The sequence below is a fragment of the Tachypleus tridentatus genome, chromosome 13 (genome assembly GCF_004210375.1).
Source record: "Tachypleus tridentatus isolate NWPU-2018 chromosome 13, ASM421037v1, whole genome shotgun sequence".
NCBI lineage: Eukaryota > Metazoa > Arthropoda > Merostomata > Xiphosura > Limulidae > Tachypleus > Tachypleus tridentatus.
The window spans coordinates 110,729,397-110,749,033 of record NC_134837.1 but is presented as its reverse complement, the minus strand read 5'-3'; the positions used below and the strand labels follow the sequence as shown (position 1 = coordinate 110,749,033).

The 19,637-nt window shown below is 34.7% G+C and overlaps 1 long non-coding RNA gene across 1 annotated transcript in view; it reads right to left on the bottom strand.

Annotated features, from left to right (window-relative positions):
- LOC143239834 (uncharacterized) overlaps nucleotides 1-19,340 on the bottom strand; it is a 69,883-nt gene extending 50,543 nt beyond the window's left edge. The window contains exon 1 of the long non-coding RNA XR_013021400.1: nucleotides 19,141-19,340. This is a non-coding gene — a long non-coding RNA (uncharacterized LOC143239834). The remainder of the gene's footprint in view (nucleotides 1-19,140) is intronic.
- Between the last annotated feature and the right edge of the window lie 297 nt (nucleotides 19,341-19,637).

The following is a 19,637-nucleotide window of genomic DNA, read 5'->3' as shown; positions in this document are numbered from 1 at the left end:
AACAGCCATTAGTTCAGTAGAAAACTGATAATTTTCATCGCTCATATTTCGTTTTTTTGGGAAGTAGACTAATGAGACTTCCTAGTATTAATCTCTAGAGTCAATGGTTCGAGGCTTCGGCGAAGAAAGAGACTTATAAGTAAATCTCATATAAATGATGGCTTGGTGTGACTAAAGATTATATCGATTAAAATACCATATAACTGTAAAACAATTATTCAACAATAGCCATATAAGGTATTTTTCATGCAAGCTTTCGAGTATTATGTCTTGTTTTGTTCACACTTGAAAGGTGTCCATTAAAAAGCATGAAATAAATGTATTTTAAAACTACTTGTTCTGCTTCCATCATATTTTATCAACGACACATTAATAATCACAAGTGTCAGTCAGAAGACATTATATATACTACACGACGTTTCGAACATTGTCAGAGAATGTTTTCAATATGTTTACCGTCATATCAAACCTGTACATGAATGAGGCTTCTGCAACTGCCATCTTCTCTAAATGAAGCTAATGCAAACGTCATTTGTTCTAAAAAATATCTACTGATTTTCGCAATCTCATTTCTTATGGCTATTTTAGATCTTCCAGATTTCGTGGATTATTCCAATAAAACCGCTTTTTAAAAACCTCACAACCAAAATAAAAAACACAACTCCTAATGCAGTTTTTGAGACTCTTGCTTTCTATTTCTACCTTTTAATGAGACGACAGATAAGAAGTTTCCTCATCTTGTTTTAAAAAGTGGTGTACTAAACACTAGTTTGCGAAAAAATCAGTTTAGGTATACAGTATAATGTGGTTAGGAACACTGATATTGAAAACTAATGCTAGAATCAGAACGTTATCCTCTGTTTTATAATTCTTCTAACATTGTCTAACACGCACTGAACTATTTAATGTCTTGGAATGAACTCATGCATTTATTAATTCACTGTTTCACTGATTCTCGTACTTACGTATTTCTATTTAAACTAAGTTATGTAATATATTACGCATGATCCCATCCCATTAGCTCGCTTATAATTTGTTCCCACTATTTATGCAGCAACAAGCTATTTTTTTTACGATTCAGTTCCGTTATAGAGTGAGAACATGTCATTATCCTTTCAAGCATTGGCCAGATACAACTTATGATCCACAACGTGTCTTTTGTGAAATTTCGTTCCTTCAAAACAAGATAATTTATGATATATTCCTTTTGAACGTAAGATTAATTGTGTAATCAATCTATACAAACTTATTTTAATGCGCACAGTTTTGAATTATCTTCTCACTCACTAATAAGCGATAGTACGATATACACTGTCTTTTTTAAGTATTATGAAGAAGGGTGATTCCCGTAAGTAAACATTTCATTCTATAATATTTTTATCATTTACCTTACCACACATTAACCTAGAAATAAAAAAAACTTTCAAAGTATGGTATCTGCAGCTATAATAAATCGTAAATAATATCTTCAATACACTTGTAGATTTTTTGTTGTTGTTTTTAGCCAAGTTTTTTGTATTAGTGTAACACTGTCATGTCAAAGTGCACCAGTCTCCATACAAAATTTAAAAGCAATGAAACAACTTCATGGTGGGGATACTGAAGTTAATCGTACTTTAGAAGAAATATTAAAACAAGCCCAATATACAAAAGTTATTTGGAGTTGCATCAAGAGAAATGGCAAAAAATGTTGTTGATTAGGCTTGCTGTGATATCAGTTTTTTCGGCCATCTTTCTCATGAAATGACCATTTGTTTCAAGGTATGCTAAAAGCTGAGAAGCCTTCGTGACTTTCAAATCCTTGCTAACGATATTTTGAGATATACCTACCTTGACGTTTTAGGTATAAGGGCTCACTTTCATAACCAAAATTACATATCAAACCTATACATGAATGAGGCTAGTGCAAACATCATTTGCTCTAGATGAAGTTAATGTAAACTTTATTTGTTCTTCATTAGGGTTCTGTGTTAGCTAACAAGGTGCTTTTATCTATATATCTTGTATTTACCGCTATATGTTTGTTTCTGTATAATGTTCTTTTTTGTTGCATGTGACGTGTATTGTTAACTATGTATTGCGCAAGTTCCGCCTGTTCTCGAAATTTGTAGAACGTTCATGTACGTAAGAATCAACAGTGTTCTAGATGTGTATGTAATACCACTGATTGACAGTGTTGTCGCAAGCTTTGGTGAATGTTCTAGTCTCGTGTGATTTCTATAAAAAAGCGACTAGTCGAGAGGCGCAAAAAAAATATTATTGGACAGCTACAGCCAGTGTGCTATAAACTATAATTGAGATTAACGTCCAGTAATCGGAAAACTACAGAATTGGACCAGGAACGTTTGTAGATTTCGAACATTACAAACCGTTCAAATTCAGTGAATAATTTCGGACATTATTATTTCTTTGAGGACATAAAATATCTTTGCTGGAAGAAGTAAACTAGTACCTGGTGTGAGGCCAGCCAAGAAAAAAACAGCGTTAGCTTAGGCGAGGCGTAACAATATCAACTGAAATTAATTTGCTTGTTGTGGACTTGGATCATCGATAAAATATTCAGTTCTAAACCAGATATAAGACTCAGTATAGTTTGTAAGTTTGTAAATCTGTTGTGTGTAAACCATCATTTGTAATAACTATTAGTAATAGCCTAGGCTGTTGAAGAAAGATGATGAACGAAAATAATAAATCTCGATTTCAGCTATTGGTTTTCGAACTGTAGATGCTCTTTACAGCTGAAAAGTAGCATATACACTAGAAATAGAACGACTATGTCAAGTAGTTCTTCATATCTAGCTTCTGGTGATCTCTAGAGAAGAAAATTCAGGAGACTTTTGTATTGTCTTAATACCTAAATGTTAGTCGGAAGAGAATGGATATAGCACATGGCGTTTCAAGCACCCTCAGGGAATGTTTTCAATACGCTTTCCGTCATTCTTAATTGACATAGTACCCTGGTGGGGCAGTGATAAGTCTTCGGATTTACAATACTAAAATCAGGGATATGATTCCCCTTGGTGGACACAGCAGACAGCCCGATGTGGCTTTGCTATAAGAAACACTTAACACCAAAATGACATATCAAACCTATACATGAATGAGGCTAGTGCAAACATCATTTGCTCTAGATGAAGTTAATGTAAACTTTATTTGTTCTTCATTAGCTTTATTAAAGGTTCTCAGGTTTTCTCCCCTTTCAGCTAACAAGGTGCTTTTATCTATATATCTTGTATTTACCGCTATATGTTTGTTTCTGTATAATGTTCTTTTTTGTTGCATGTGACGTGTATTGTTAACTATGTATTGCGCAAGTTCCGCCTGTTCTCGAAATTTGTAGAACGTTTATGTACGTAAGAATCAACAGTGTTCTAGATGTGTATGTAATACCACTGATTGACAGTGTTGTCGCGAGCTTTGGTGAATGTTCTAGTCTCGTGTGATTTCTATAAAAAAGCGACTAGTCGAGAGGCGCAAAGAAAATATTATTGGACAGCTACAGCCAGTGTGCTATAAACTATAATTGAGATTAACGTCCAGTAATCGGAAAACTACAGAATTGGACCAGGAACGTTTGTAGATTTCGAACATTACAAACCGTTCAACTTCAGTGAATAATTTCGGACATTATTATTTCTTTGAGGACATAAAATATCTTTGCTGGAAGAAGTAAACTAGTACCTGGTGTGAGGCCAGCCAAGAAAAAAACAGCGTTAGCTTAGGCGAGGCGTAACAATATCAACTGAAATTAATTTGCTTGTTGTGGACTTGGATCATCGATAAAATATTCAGTTCTAAACCAGATATAAGACTCAGTATAGTTTGTAAGTTTGTAAATCTGTTGTGTGTAAACCATCATTTGTAATAACTATTAGTAATAGTCTAGGCTGTTGAAGAAAGATGATGAACGAAAATAATAAATCTCGATTTCAGCTATTGGTTTTCGAACTGTAGATGCTCTTTACAGCTGAAAAGTAGCATATACACTAGAAATAGAACGACTATGTCAAGTAGTTCTTCATATCTAGCTTCTGGTGATCTCTAGAGAAGAAAATTCAGGAGACTTTTGTATTGTCTTAATACCTAAATGTTAGTCGGAAGAGAATGGATATAGCACATGGCGTTTCAAGCACCCTCAGGGAATGTTTTCAATACGCTTTCCGTCATTCTTAATTGACATAGTACCCTGGTGGGGCAGTGATAAGTCTTCGGATTTACAATACTAAAATCAGGGATATGATTCCCCTTGGTGGACACAGCAGACAGCCCGATGTGGCTTTGCTATAAGAAACACTTAACACCAAAATGACATATCAAACCTATACATGAATGAGGCTAGTGCAAACATCATTTGCTCTAGATGAAGTTAATGTAAACTTTATTTGTTCTTCATTAGCTTTATTAAAGGTTCTCAGGTTTTCTCCCCTTTCAGCTAACAAGGTGCTTTTATCTATATATCTTGTATTGTTGATACTTCAATCTTCTATTTCGATTACAGTATTGTCCTTCCAATCCAGCCATTCTCGTGATGTTTTAAATGTGTAAGTTAAATTCTATATTTTTGGTGTTTGTAATTTTCATTTCATTTTCAGCAAATAAAAAGTAAGGAAGGATATAGTGATGTGCTTTTCTCAACATCTTTTGAGTATTGTGTTTGTAACCATGTACAGGTGCAAACTCCTTTGTTTCTTTTTATTTCTACTACTTGAGGGAACCCGTTTAGGAAACAAAAAATTATATAATAGATAATGTTAGATAAAGATGCACGTTTTATTTCTTTATTAAATCTCTTATGACCTCATTATATGATATTTTCATATGTGGATGGTAATACCTAACTCATTTATCTGATTTAGCACTGCCGATTAAGTTTAAAAACAGACATCTGTAAAAACAAAATGAAAGTGTGCGTTATTTCAGAAGCTTTCTATCTCCTTTTCAGGCACGAATCCTAAAACAAAATTGCCCAGCAACTAGTCCAAATGTTTCAGTTACCATACGAAAAATTACAGTAATCCAACCAATTATGTTGGTGTGATAGATGGTAATATATACACACACACACACACACACACACATAATGGGTTTTTGTTTTGTTTGTTTTTAATTTCGCGCAAACCTACATAAGGGCTACCTGCGCTAGCTGTCCCTAATTTTGCAGTGTAAGACTAGAATGAAGGCAGCTAGTCATCACTACCCACCACCAACCAATAGTGGGATTGACCGCCACATTATAACGCCCTCACGGCTGGAAGAGCGAGTATGTTTCGTGCGACGAGGATTCGAACCCGCGACCCTCTGATTATGAGTCGAATGCCTTAACCCACCTAGCCATGCCGTGCCCTCACATAATGGATCATTTTTATAGTAAGATTATGAAATATTGTTTTCGTGGTTGAAAACAATTTTAATTGGTTATGATAACTTTCCAGCTTTTATTCTTTACGTCAAAAATAGGTTGATTTACAAGTAAAATAGTAAAATTGTTTTAAACCTATTTGCAAAATCAACTGAAAACAGATTTTTAAATTATATTATTTATAACTACCAAAGAAAGCATCTTAAATCTACTTAAAACGAGAAAGTAAACCTATTTTAGGACCTATTAATGAAAATATTTAGTATTAATATTTAATGTTGATTGTTGTTGTTATATGTCTAAGACGAACGTAACTGAATCAATGCGTGCAGTACGTACCATTTGTTACCTCGCCTAAACTACACCTTTTTCACATACTGGGATAAACGTTTAGATTAGAAATTTCTAAAGTTCAGGCATAACTATCCTTAATTTTGAGACCTGGAATGGCCTCGTTGTTAGACTAGCTATCCGATAGACTCAGATCCGAATTCCCATCAATTCTGACATCCTTGTTCTTTCAACCGTGGGATCAATATAATGAGGCGGTTATTCCACTATTCGTTAGCAAAATAGTAGCCCAAGAGCTGGCGGTAGGTGATATTGACTATTTAGTACAGTTAACTATACACGAAATTCAGAACATACTAAACCCTAATTCCAAACTACAAACATGAGATAAATCAACCAACTGACAGGGTCCACCACCTGAAGCAATTAGTCATAATAGAATACTGTATCCATTGATGAAAGTGTGAAGCTTATCTTGTGTAATCAGGTCTCGAAATCGAGATAACAGAGGATCCGAAACATTAACCACTGGGCCATCTTCAGGCTATAAAACATTTCACCTAGGTAATTTACTTACAATTACTTTCACCATTAACTACAGTAGTAATTAATAGTAAGGTCCGTCATGAAGCAAAACAGCAGTCATTAAAAATTAACCTTTTTAAACAACGTTTAAAATGTCTAATTATAAAAAATACTTTCATCGTTAACTACAGTTGTAATTAATAGTAAGGTCAGTCATGAAACAAAATGGCGGCCGTAAAAATTGCCCGTTTAAAACCACCTTTAAAATGTCTAAATACTAACGATTACTAATTCAATATATAACAGCTGAACAAACCTAAAGTTGATTTACTTATAAAACCGCCTAAATTGCTGAATAGGTGTTTATGCAGTGTTTCAGTGTTTGAACGACTTTTCATCTAAGTGAGTAACTTTTCCAATCAAGTGTACAGAAAAATGACTACCCATTTTACTCTACTTGTTTCTCAGAACTCCTACGTTTGGAGTTCCTATTATTCCTTTGTTGTATCGAAATATATTTTAATATATGCATATATGTAAGAAACGAAATATGCACTACTTTGAGTATATTATTATATTTTAGGATATGCTTGTACAGATCCTCATAAATACAACTGTATTAGGTATACGCGTATGTGTGTGTGTTTTCTTATAGCAAAGCCACATCAGGCTATCTGCTGAGTCTACCGAGGGTATAGGGACGCCCCACGCTTGATATTGCGGACACACGTAAATGTAGCTAATAAAAAGGGGCTCCCCCAGTGGCTCAGCAGCATGTCTGTGGACTTCCAACGCTACAAACCGGGTTTCGATACCCGTGGTGGACAGAGCACAGATAGTCCATTTTGAAGCTTTGTACTTAATTCAAAACAACAACAATAAAAAGGGGAAAAAATCAAGTATAATAAAAAATTAAATTTTATAAAAATAAGTAGTAATCGATATATAAGTAATCTAGCTAGCTATAATGATATAAGAAGTGTAATACTACAATAGTACTGAAACAACAGAAAATCAAAACTACAAAAACTTGGTCACTTTAAATACAAAGAAATAGTTATCCCTACTTTCACAAACCACTTTAATTATGTTAGTCTGGGCCAAAATGGGAATGTATTTTTTATTTCAATTAATTCAGTTTTTGCAGTTTTGACTATGTTTCATTACTTTTAGCAACATTGGAACTTTCTATTACTCTAATTAGCTTGGTTACATATATATAGATTCCTACTTGTTTTTATAAAATTTAATTTTTATTATACTTGTTAAAATAAAGTCATCTCAGTTTTGTTGTTATTTGTTGTTGTTTTTATTTCCATTACCAAGTCTAGATCAGTCAGATCTCGAATAGTAACTTGTATGACTGATTGAACTAGAAAACAAAACATGACTGATCAAAATATCCCCCAGGTTTCGATACTCTTGGTGGGCAGAGCACGGACAGCCCTTTGTGTAGCTTTGTACTTAATAACAAAAACAACAACTAAATATTCCAGAAACGAAAACAGAGATTTTATTTTGATAGAACTAGTTCTCAAAGAATAATAACATAACGGTGGTAAATATTCTAGTTTCCAAACAACGGATATAATGTGACATTAAATTTAAGTAACATGTACATGAAAGATTAAACAGGAATGCAGACGTGTCGAGAAAGAGAATAAAAAAGTAAAAAGTATTTTGAAACATTGTATCAAAAACTGTTATTTTTTAACACATTAACGTAAGTTTCCACTGTTAGATTAGTCAAGTTACTACAGATTTTACCATTAGACCATCAAGACTGTAAATGGGAGCAGTTTTAAACAACAAACGTTTTTCATGAACCATTGTATGTATTTTCTAATAGCAAAGCTACATTTGGCTATTTGAGGAGTCCACTAAGGGGAATCGAACCCCCTGATTTTAACGTTGTAAATCCGAAAACTTACCGCTGCACTAGTACGGGACAAACGTTTTCCATGAATCATCGTACTAAGAAATGATACGATAATTATAGAATTGGACTAGTCCTTAGTGGATCCTGCCCTGAGTCAGGTGGGCAGGTTTCTGTCTGTGGACAAAGACTTCAATTACTGAGGACATGAATGAATGATTGATTTACTCTTTGGGGCTGCAGAAGAGTATGGACCCGAGGAAATATTTGAATCTGAAGAAAGGTAAACTGGGCAAACAGTGGAAAGAGTGGTAGGGACAGAGATAGAAGTAGACATAGATGCGTGAGCATTTTAACTATAGAGGCTACAAGATTCCTAAGATGTTTTACAAACGACTCTGTTGGAGGCACGGAAAGATCTCTCTGCACTTCCACTGTAGTAGTGGAATGGAGCTCAACAGCTTATGTCCAAGATAGTATTTAGGACAATAATTTCTGAGCCTCTGAGTAGGAAATATTATTAACAGTCTTTAAGTGTTGCACCTCTTTATCTTCTACCCATTTAGGGCAAGAAATAGAGTAAAAGGGATGTGTGCCACTACAGTTAACACAGTGTGGTTTCAGGTTGCACTTGTAAGCGTCATGACCTTTACCACCACAACGAGCACACACCAAGGAACGACAACATGATGGTTTTGAATGACCAAACTGCTGGCACTGAAAACATTTAAGAGGGTTAGGAATGTAAGGCCATACCTTGTAGTTCAAATAACTTGCTTTGTCTGTGACAGGAGGACGAGGTGATGTAAACATTAGTATCAGAAAATTGAAGGGTCCATAATTCCATCTTTATAGGTCAAGGTTCGGCATAATGTAGTAACGCCTTGGCTAGTGAAACTAGCGAGGATTTCCGACTTAGGAATATTCTTTAAATCCTTCTCAACTATAACTCCTCTGGAATAATTCAAAGTCGCATGGGGAGAATATCCCAAAGGCTTTTGATTTCAAGAGGAGTTTGTTATGCTGTGGTGAAGAGGTTTACACCAAGTCCCTCTACTCTCTTCTGCATGAAAAATGGATACATCTATCCCAAGGATTTCTAACATAAGAAATGAAGAATCAGAAATAGAGGAGTAGAACTTGGCTGTAATGTTGACTGCACAAGAGAGTCATTCACGCGTGGTCGTTTTCAAATGATCTGTTTTTCAAATCTTTCATTTTTATTTATTTTGTTAGAAAGACGGTATCCATAACAAAAGAGCTACATTTCAGTGTCCACTGACCCCACTCACCACGTGGACGAGGGGACGCACTACAGTACCTAACAAGGACACTGCAGCAATGCCAGGATTTTGTGAGTACTATACCCAATCACCAACATCAGATACAATGTCCACAACACCTGTTGAGAACATCCAATACTGGTACATTATTGACCCTAGCCAAAGTGAACCATCTAACTGACCCTATGGGACCACCCCAAGTTCGCCCATCTACAGGAAATTCAAGGCCAAAGTGGTGTATTAGGGTTGGACCTCTCAACCACTAGGATCCTCTCCTCCTCTTGACTGGTCATTACACACGGCAACACGTGGGTGGATGATTAGATCCCAGAGAAGATAAACTGAAAGAACAGACCCTTCCCTGAGATATCCCCTCACCACATACAGGAATCCACACAGAGGGAAGAATGATTTGGTTTGTTTTGAGTTATGTACAAAACTACACGAGGGCTATCTGCATTAGCCATCCTTAATTTAGCAGTGTAAGACTAGAAAGAAGACAACTAGTCATCACCACACACTGCCAACTCTTGAGCTACTCTTTTGCTAATGAATAGTGGGATTGACCGTAAAATTATAACACCTACACGGCTGAAAGGGCATGTGTGGTGCGACGGGGATTCAAACCCGCGACCCTAAGATTTCAAGTCGAGTGCCTTAATTACTTGGTCATGTTGAGCCAATTGGAACAGAACCCTAGACAGTTCCACGATATCAGTGTGAACATTTTTAATTATGTGGAGAATCATTGGTTTCAGAGCCCATCTGTTTTCAACCACGTCTCTTTTCTTTATTAGAAGGAGGTCTATCATTACCATTGACCCTGCCCTGGGTTGAGTGGTCAGGTCTCTGTCATTAGAAAAGATTCCAACGACTGAGGGCGTAAATGAATAATCGTTCTGCATTTCGGAACTGGGAAAAAAATGGACCCGAGGAAACGTACAAACCTAGAACCATAGAAAGTGAATCCACAGAACTGCTAGAAGAAATGGTAGAGACAGAGATGGGTGTTGACTCATCAACTTTCTTAACCATAAAAAGCAAGAGTTTTCATGCAGTTTAAAAACAATGGTTTTGAGACATTGAGAGATCTGTATGCATTTCTGCTGTAGCAGTGGAATGGAGTGCAGCAGCATACATCCGAGATGAAATGGTGGACAGCAACTTTTGAATCTCGAGGTAAGAAATGTTGTGAACCGTTTTCATATGCTATACCTCTTTTTCTTCAAACTGCCTAAAGCATGCACGAAAATAAGATGGATGAGAGCCACCACAATTAACACAATTTCACACTAATAGGCACCATGGTCCTTGTCATCACAATGAGTACACAAAGAACCACGACATAGTTCTTTTAGTGACCAAACCACATATAATAGAAGCATCTGAGGGTTTGGAACGTATGGCCATACGTTGCAACCTAGATAACCTGTCTTGATGGTGGGAGGTGGACATGGTGATGTAAACATCAAAATTATGACATTGGTCAGAATCATAATTCTATCTTTGCAAAAACTTCCTAGGTGGATAAACCAGCAAGAATCTCCGGCTTGGAGATGTTTTTCGAATCCCTATTAACAATAACTCCTCGTGAATAATTCAAAGTAGCAAGGAGAGTAACCTCAATTAGTTTATCCTAATGGCCTTCAAATGCAAGAGGAGTTCACTGTTTAGAAAAGGTTGTGTCCACCAAGATGTTTCCAGAATGTAGCTTTTTACTCTAGCCCCTTTTGAATAAAAAAGGGAGAATTTGCCCTAAAGATTTGTATGATAAAAATGTAATATAAGAAAATGAGGTACAGGTGTTGAAAAAGTTGAAGGTTGTTGTTCAGAATCTTCAAGACGTGGTCGTTTACCAGTGGTCTGTTTTTCACTATTTTATTTAGATTTTGATAAGGAGAATCTATAATAAAGAGAGAATGTTTTGGCGCCCACTGACTCCACAAACCATGGAATCTTAACAAGGGGACACACTACAATGCCAAACAAGGGCACTGCAGCAATGCCAGGGTTTCATGAGCACTATACCCAAACACCAACACTGTTACCTGGTTGACCATAGCCCAAGTGGTGCAGCCGATTCACCCTGGGAGCCACCCCAAGGTCGCCAGTCTATAGGAATTCAAAGCCAAAGCGATGTTTTAGAGTTGGACCCCTCAACCACCAGGATCCTTTCCTCCCCTTCACAGGTCACTATGCCTGTGAAACAGGTGGGTGAATGTTTAGAACCCAGAGGAAGTAAACTTAAAAAACAGAACCTTCTTTTAAAGGTCCCCTCACCATGTACAAGAAATTAACACCGAGGGGAAAACAAAGACTGTCAAACAAGAATGAAGGACATTAAATAGGATCATTCAAGGGATTCCATATGAGGTTCCACCATTCGTGAAGGCTCCACTAAAACAAATGCATATAGTCTCTGCCGAAGTGTCAGAAGCAACCACCACTCCAAAAGATATAGAACCTCGCCAGTAGGAAGTAAGGTAGCATACAAGGCAATCTGAAAGACCAACTTCATAGTGAAAAGCAACCACCACTCCAAAAGATATAGAACTTCGCCAGTAGGAAGTAAGGTAGCATACAAGGCAATCTGAAAGGCCAACTTCATAGTGAAAAGCAACCACCACTCCGAAAGATATAGAACCTCGTCAGTAGGAAGTAAGGTAGTATACAGGGCAATCTGAAAGGCCAACTCCGTAGTGAGAAGGTATCCTATAGCAAAAATAAGTGTGGATGCTCCACTCTATGTGAGAAACTTTGAGGTCGTATATATGATGACACTCATCTATGACTTGTAAACTGGAAATATGTGAGGCAGTAGAAGTTTAGAGGAACCAGACAGGAACAAAATGAAGCATTTGCAGTCGCCACCAGAGCTCAAAGAAAAGCAAGCAAAACATAAATCCTCTGCAAGTATCAGAAGGCAACATCCCAAATGTATACCTGCATAAACCAAAGGAAGCAGAGAAAAGTACCCTCCAATGAAAAAATTGAGGCAGTGTTTGGAATTCCATCAAGCACAAAATTAAGAAGAAAGGGAGTTAAAGAAAAGAAGGTCAAAATAGAGTGCTGTACTAGATACTGCAGAATTTAACTCGATCATAGCATCAACAGAAATGACCTTTTGAAGTAGAAAAAGTGGTTAATAGATTGGATAAGATGTGGATGGAAAGAAGTATTTTTGAGAGGAAAAAAGACATAATGAGCCCAATTATTGAGGCGCAAATGAATGTTTTAAATGTGGCTGTCATGAATGAAAAAACATATGATGGTGACTTTGTTGCATAGGATGAATAACTACTAGACTTAATACTAGTTAGTAGAGATTAGACATTCAAAGGCATCAGCATCAATGAAGAAATGACTAACAAGCAAAAATAGCTACAAGATCTACTATGTCAGTAAGCATATGTCTTCACAGGTAGACCAGAAAAGACAGACCTTGTGCAACATAAGATCGAGAATACAACAATGGCTATACTGGCAAAACTAAACATAGTCAAGTTCTTTCCAAAGATCGACCTCAGTAAAGGTTATTGGCAGATTCCAATGGAGATAGAATCTAAAGAGGAGACAGCTTCTGCGACACCAGACAGATATTACTAGTTTCAGAGGATGCTGTTTGAGTTAACAAACTCAACAACAAAATTCAACTGCATGAGGAGGAAGATATTGCATATCATCAGAAACATTGAGCATTATGTAGGTGACATTCTGAAACATACAGCTTGACAGAAAGACCACCTGGAGAAACTTAAAGAGCTATTCAACTGAGTTAAGGGAGCAGATCTGGCCATCAGACCATCTAAAATACTACATTGACTATCCTGTACTGGATTTTGTAGAACATAAAGTTGAAATTGAAAGATAACTATAGAAGAGGGTAAGCTAACTCACAATATACGCCAACTCCAATGACCAACAGCAAGAAAGATCTTTCTGGGAGTTAGCAGGATACAACAGTACATTCATCCCAAACTACACTGAAGTTGCTCCATCATTGACTAACCTGACCTAAAAAGGCCAACCCTACAAAATGGGAACAACCACAGCAGATGGGATTATAAAAATTAAAGAATATATTGGAAAACTTAAGCCAGTCTTCAGACATTGGAACTGAAGCAGTTATCCTGCAAAAACATGAAGGAATATTTCTAGTAATGTATGTAAATAAAATAAAAAACAAACCTTTTGAGTAGTGTGAACTACTCTGTAATTGTATGACTGTGTGGCCATCATATTTGTCATCTGGAGTTCCATAATTACCTATATGAGAAGGAAGTCATCATAAAGATGGTCCATCGACCACTTACATACATCCAGAGGGGAAAATTCAACCGTATGACGATGATGAAGAGGGCAATGTACCTCCATTGTACACAGGACTTGCAATAAACCTATCAAGATGACTGCAAATGTTGTTGCAAGTTGCATGGGTATACTTTGTGTATGAACTGAAACTGGTCTTTATATATAGTATAAAAAATATTGTAAACATTTTTCTTCAAGAGAGGCTTATTGTTGGATATACAACATTGTTTAGTGTAAATTATTACCTAGTTTATTTATTGATTTAATATTTACTAATTATTTACTTTCCATAACAAGTGTTAAAAGTTAATTATTTTAAAACAGGTAGATATGACAATGTAACAAATGTCGTGTATGCAGTAGGCTTTTGTCCTACTATTGGCATTATCTTCCTCAATCAGTGATGTCGAGAAAACCCACTTATAGAGAAAAATATATATGTAAAAAAAGCTCGTTTGGGTTGTGTAACTGAGAATCGTAATTTAGAGGGCGTACTTTCAAACATGTGGTCAGCTTCCGTTCAGTTACCTCTTCCTTTTTTTGTGAACCTGACGATGGCCAAAAAAGATCGAAACGTTGTTCGCTCCTCTACATAAAAAAATTTCTCGACTCAAACGAGCCATTTTTACATACATGTCTTCCTCAATGTTTCTTGGCTTTCTCATTATGTGACTACTGTTGTCACTAGCACGCTAGATATTTCTAGATTTTACTGTCTCTTGTTATAAATATGTGCAGGTATATAGTGTGAAAAGTTAATAAAAGTGAAGTTATACTGTATTATTTTTAGTTCAGCTGTAATGAGCAATATCTAAAATGAGTTTCACAGTGGTACTGAAACTACAGGAACCCACAGTAATTGAACCCACCTGTGTGGAAATTGATGAAAAGGAGATATTTTTAAAGCTATGAGAACAACTGTGATAACCTGTAATACAGAGTTTCTCAAATTGTGGTCCAAGGACCCCTGGTGGTCACCGGGATCAATACTATATTCATAATATAATTCCTTCAATGAAACGTTTACGTGCGTTTTCGAACCGAGTGAGAGAGAGAGAGTGAAATAAAAGCACATAATGTCTTAGTACGTCTTTGGAGTCTTTGAGAAGGAAGGTTGTGTCTTCAAGTTCTAAAATTTTGTTTTCATGTTTTTGCATATATAAAGATATATTATTTTGGATCAAACTTTCATTGAATGTATTTGGGATATAAATGCATTTTAATCTCTATGGTCGATAAATTTGGACTTTTTTCTATTCTAGAAATAAATACATGTAAAAATTATACTTAAGCTTGAATAAATTGAAATCTAACATACTAATAGAAACGTTTGGGAGGAGAGATATAAGTGAAATCAGACAGCAAACAATTATTAAGTCGTTTGAGAAGTAAGTGCACTTTGTTGTCTTATTTTGCAAAAATATTTTTAAAATGTTTTCCAAAATTTTCTAAATTTTTAAATTTTATCTAAAACTTTTAGTATTTTATAATTTAATTATATTTTATTCTAAAATAAAAGAAAATTTATTTATAAAATATTTTTCCTATATTTAAGGAAGGATCATTGGCTTAAAAAAGGGAGATTAGAAGTCTCGCTTTCTCAACCCACAGCTGCACCGTCTACATCAAAAGATGCTGAAAAAGATGAAACTGACATATCGGAGAGTCCTCTGACTCATGAAAAACTGGCCTCATAGATGTTAATAATTTACCTGTTTCTCATGCAACAGAACATTTTAAAATAGTATTATGGTGCCAGTTAAGTTACGGCGTCATTTTGAGACCAATCATTCAGAGTTTAAAGAAAAAGGAGCTGAATATTTTAAACGCAGCTCTTTAACAGCCAAAAATTATTTGTTACAGCTTTTTAAACTAGAAATGGAAAAGCCACTGAAGCATCTTACATGGTAAATTATCGTGCTGCATTGTCTGGAGAAGCGCACACAACTAGCTGAGAGGCTAATAAAGCCTGGTACAGTTGGCATTGCTGAATACATGCTGGATGAAAAGTCAGTAAAAGAAATCATGGCGGTGCCACTTTCCAACGATACAGTAATTCGTCATGAAGACTGAGTTAATATTTCGTCTGCAGAATTGCACTTTTGCCTTACAAATGGACGAATTTACAGACGTGGCTGGACTTCCTGTTTTGCTTGTATTCGTTCAATATCAGCACCAACTAACCATCGAAAATCTTCTTTTATGTGAATTCTTACCAACAAACACAACTGGTGCTAAAATATTCAGTTTGTTGAATAACCTTTTTGAATCTCATGGTTTATCCTGGAACAACTGTGTTGACATTTTCACTGATGGTGCAAAACCTGGTGGGTAAAACAGCTGGGACCTAAGCACGAACAAGGCATTAGCACAAAATTATATTAGTAGTCATTGTATTCTTCACAGCCACGCACTCGCGGTAAAATATGTTTTATTATATATATATGTATGCCAGTTTTACTTACAAATGTCCTTGATGAAACAATAAAAATTATTAATTTTTATTAAATCTTGACCCTTGAGTACACGTCTCTTTAATGTTCTATGTGACGAAACGGTAAGTTCACATAAAGCATTACTGCTGCATATTGCAGTACGATGGTTATCTCCAGGAAAAGCACTTGTGCGATTGTTCGAGTAGCAAGCTGAACTCGCCGTCTTTTTTTGTGGAGCACCATATTTATTTGAAAGAACAACTAACAAAAATTCAGATCAGTTTCAACAATCTGAATAACTGATAAAGAATAAAGATTTGCAGAAGAAAAGTGTTAAACAAACCTCAGACAGTAACTGAATGGAAAATTAGATACTAAGCACCCTATGTAAAAATCTGACAAGAGTATAAGTCAATTTGAAAAATAAAATTTAACCACAAAATAACTCAAAATAAATTTCATAAATTGAATCTCAGTGTACTGATTTGTGAAGTACTTAAATTTACAGGTTATGTTATGTAAGAGTTTTTGCATTAACACAAATAAACCATGCAGAAGAAAAATAAAAAGTCTGCCCTTTAAAAAGAAAAACTTTCTTGAGAAAATTAATGGGCTCCAAGAATTAGTCATCAATAATAATGATGGGTAATGTAAAAATGGCCAATAAGGATAATCTTTAACTAGCTTAATATACAAAAACAGTTTTAAAACAGCATTTGTCTACAACACAAGCTTTAGTTTCTTATCCATTAGTGTTATGACCCCTTCAAATAAACATCCAACCTAACAATACTTCCTATTTGTGGTGCAAACATTTAACATATACAGTTATATTTCTTATAAAATGTGTACCATCACATTAATATTACTTACAAATTAAACATATTTTGAGTGGTAATAAAATATATCCTCAGTTTTAAACAAATAATCAGATAATAAGATTGCTATTTCCTATATTCAAATCGAATATAAGCTCTATACTAAAAATAATTTATAAAATTGTTTTCCTAATGAAACATCATACCTTCAGTTTTATATCTAATGAAAGGTACACTTGCTGACTTTCATATTAAGCAGATAACACTACATAATCCCACTATCAAAAAACACACAAAGATAGTGGTGTAAGTTATCATTAACAACGTTTTACCAAAACACATTACCTTCATAGATCATAAATAAAAACTAACCCAGTAAATAATGTATCCAAATTAATATACCAATATAATAGTATGGGATCAAAATAAGGGGCTCCAAAACCTTTCAATATTTGTATTTGTAATGTATTATACTATAAAATCAATTTTGATTAATGTAGTTAAGCTTTTCTTCAATATACTATATTACCCATAAAACTTAGCTATGTCCATGTTACATTATCAGATACAGGATGAATTTTGAAAATGTGGGGAAAACAAGGGTTTATTTCTATTCTCACAACAAAACTAATGTAACACTTATGTATAAAACTAATACATACATGAAGCCTCAAACCATGTGTGAAAAAAAGGAATGTGTTTGTAAGAGTAAAACGTATATTAAACTGGCTTCTATCTAAAAACATAAAGCTTCAAATAATAATATCATTCATTGCTTTAACCAAGTCAGTTTAACTCAACTGCAATATTCAGCTGCTCTGGCAAAAAATACGCCATTCATGATGTGCAACTCTGTTTTTCGACGACTATACAGTCATCTCCAACAGAAACAATCAACCTTGTCTTGTCAAACATGTATGTTTCCAGACTAAAGAACTAACTTATTGGTGACTTCATCTGTTTTACAAACCTTGTATGCACTATTATGATACATTTTTAACACCGGGAAACTGAAAGTTCAAATAATACAAATATTTTAATTTTCATATGTTTAATGACTACTTTGAGATGAGTTTGTACAATAATATTTCAACTTTGGTTCATAGTATGGTTCAATGACTGGGAAGTAATGTTATGTAATACTCTTTCGAGTATTTTCCACATTTATTTTACAAATATGTCAAAATAAAAAAACACCTAGTCAGATATTAACCCAACTTATTCATTTTATCAGAAATTACTAAAAAACCAACAACAGGTAAACATGCAAGAAAAAAATAGTTCTATATTATAAAACAATTAATATCAATGAGAAAACTTTCAAATATTATTGATAACTAACTGTTGTTCCATGTGCTAAATATCAATCCTTTACTTCCTACTTTTCGAAAGTATAAAATTATATTTAAACTAATAGTATACTCGTTCATAAACACTTTTCTGTTTATTTCTTTATTCCCAATATCAAATCTTTCACATCTCTATTCAAGTTTATTTAAATAAATTTATTTAAAAAACACTAAACTTTTCCAAACATCCTACTAACTAACCTGCTTGAGTGGGGCCCGTTTCTAGTAGTATAAAATTCACCCTTGACCTAAAAACTATCCCACAGATCCAATAAACACACCCATTGTTGTAAGCATATCCCTAATTATCTTTCGCTCATGCTTTTCATCCTACTACATAATTAATTCCCGCATCTAGTAAGCAAGAACGTAAATTAAAAACAAACAATTGTCTACATCTGTGCACAAACCTTTGAAAGAATTTTTGTACTTATTATTTTGCCCTGAATTACGTCATTTAATTGTTATTACAACAGTACATGCACTGCACTACAAATATGCATTATAGTTTGTACGAGAAACTAAACTCTCAAACTCAAATAATGTGGAGTTCGTTTCTCCGTAAGTTCTGGTTAACTGATGAAACTAATTCAAATTCAACTAATGAATTTCAATTAATTTATTTCATATTTGTACGTTTCTTCACGTTTCAGCACTTATACAAACTAAATAAAGTTGGAGTTGTGCACTGTGGTAAATCGTGGGCCGAATTAAAGGCTATGTAAACATGAGAAATGCACAGGGCCCCCAAGAAGTTAAAAATAAGGATAGTAAAAGAAAAATATATCCATTTTTTTTAATGCGTATGTTAAAACATTTCAAGCCTGTAAATAACATTGTTTCTGAGTAATATTTCTTAATAATATTGTATATTGGTTCTTAGTTTTACTTACTTTTTTTACCCAAATCGGATCTCTGAAGAAATAAATGAAAGTTGGGCAAACTAGTGAGTTGAACTGAGTTTGGCAGTAAAAATAATAATAAGATCAGAGCAGATTCAACTAAATCACACATGAGAAATAACGGCGTCAAATAACGTTCACGCGCTCGCCTAACGATTCAAATACTATCTTTAGAGTATTAAGTAATGATATATTAGGGGGGCCTTGACCCCCTTTTATCTAAGTTCGGCCCTGAACATAGAACATATCAAAATAATAGTAATAAACACGATGGCTAGCACTTATCCCAAACCTATACGCAGTTTAAAATATTATCAGTAATCTCTTTAACAAACTTTCTTTCTCTTAAGTGACCTCTGAACTTTTCACGGTTATAGCTTATAAAAATATTCAGTACTTTAACACCTTTACTAACGTAAATAAACACGTTACTATCGTATTGATATAACAGTAGTATTTAACCAACAAAGACTTTCAAACTTCAGAAA